Raw genomic sequence first — 1,993 nt, 5'->3', positions numbered from 1 at the left:
TTATTTCCCTTTGACCAACGGGGGTGTCCGTCTATACCAGGCCTTGTATAATTTTAATCCACCAATAACTCCCTAACCGTGTGTTTGACTGGTCCCAATTTTTGTAAGGACCGTCTCAGGAATGTATAGAACCTGTTCACCAAGTTTGGTGACGATCGGTCCGTTCATTCTTGAGATCTACTTGCGAACACAAACACATCGAGTGAAACCTATACACACCCATAGGGGGTGTAAAAATCCTATTAGCTGTATGTCAGCGGCACAATGCAACCAGAACCAGCGTTTATGTGGAGTGATCGGGTGCTGGTCACTACCGCGAGCGTCACTACCGCGAGTACCACTACCGCGTCTCACACTAAAGTTGTGTTTCCGTACCCGCGATAGCGTTTTTCCAGCGGTGCGACGAAAATCAAGCACATAGAAAATGACCAGGAGTGTTTCCACACGCGCGACGCGTTAGCGGCGCGACAAGCGGCAAGCGACGCGATTTTTTTGAAAGGGTCCTGGAGCGATTTTTTCGCGTTGTCGCGCGGCAACGCGGGAGTTTACAGATTTTACCGCATGTTTAAAACGCAAGTACGGAAACACGTCACGCGTTTGCGCGCGTTTTCTTTTGTCGCTGCCGCTGTCGCGGGTACGGAAACAGAACTTACCGCGAGTACGACACTACCGCGAGTACGACACTACCGCGAGTATAACACTACCGCGTGTCACACTACCGCGAGTATAACATTACCGCGTGTCATTTTATGACTTCCATGGCTGAAGGCAAAGGTTGAAATGTTTCCTTGAAATATAAAACAACAAGAAGGGCAAAGCCCATACGACTCACATGCTTTACACATTTTTCCTACCAAAATACATGTGACCTTGACCCAAGGTCAAGGTCATCCAAGGTCATGCAACACAAAGCTGTTAATTCAAGACATAGGAAGTACAATGGTGCTTATTGGCTCTTTCTACCATGAGATATGGTCACTTTTAGTGGTTCACTACCTTATTTTGGTCACATTTCATAAGGGTCAAAGTGACCTTGACCTTGATCATATGTGACCGAATGTGTCTCATGATGAAAGCATAACATGTGCCCCACATAATTTTTAAGTTTGAAACAGTTATCTTCCATAGTTCAGGGTCAAGGTCACTTCAAAATATGTATACAATCCAACTTTGAAGAGCTCCTGTGACCTTGACCTTGAAGCAAGGTAAACCAAACTGGTATCAAAAGATGGGGCTTACTTTGCCCTATATATCATATATAGGTGAGGTATTGAATCTCAAAAACTTCAGAGAAAATGGGAAAAATATGAAAAATAGCTGTTTTTTAGGCAACATTTATGGCCCCTGCGACCTTGACCTTGAAGCAAGGTCAAGATGCTATGTATGTTTTTTGGGGCCTTGTCATCATACACCATCTTGCCAAATTTGGTACTGATAGACTGAATAGTGTCCAAGAAATATCCAACGTTAAAGTTTTCCGGACGGACGGACGGACGTCCGGACGTCCGGACGGACGGACGGACGGACGGACGACTCGGGTGAGTACATAGACTCACTTTTGCTTCGCATGTGAGTCAAAAAGGCCTGGTCTGTTCTCTGAACACTAATTCAATGTTTGTCATGCTAACCAAGAACTCAAAACGATCAGAACACACTATCAGAATACATATAGAATGGGTTGCTTCCAATCAAAGCCGTTAGAACACAAACTCACAAGAAGTAAGTTTGCATGCGTTCTCTCTACGGTTATGGTACTCGCGGTTGTGGTACGCGCGGTAGTGTGACACGCGGCAGTGTTATACTCGCGGTAGTGTCGTACTCGTGGTAGTGTGACACGCGGTAGTGTTACACGCGGTAGTGTCGTACTCGCCGTAGTGTGACACGCGGTAGTGACGCTCGCGGTAGTGTCGCATAACCGGAGTGATCTGGAAAGGTGTCAATCTCTCTCTCTCTCTCTCACTCTCTCTCTCTCTCTCTCTCTCTCTCTCTCTCT

This window comes from Littorina saxatilis, linkage group LG1 (genome assembly GCF_037325665.1).
Source record: "Littorina saxatilis isolate snail1 linkage group LG1, US_GU_Lsax_2.0, whole genome shotgun sequence".
Taxonomy (NCBI): Eukaryota; Metazoa; Mollusca; class Gastropoda; order Littorinimorpha; family Littorinidae; genus Littorina; species Littorina saxatilis.
The sequence above is the reverse complement of the archived record's forward strand: the minus strand, read 5'-3'. Positions refer to the sequence as shown.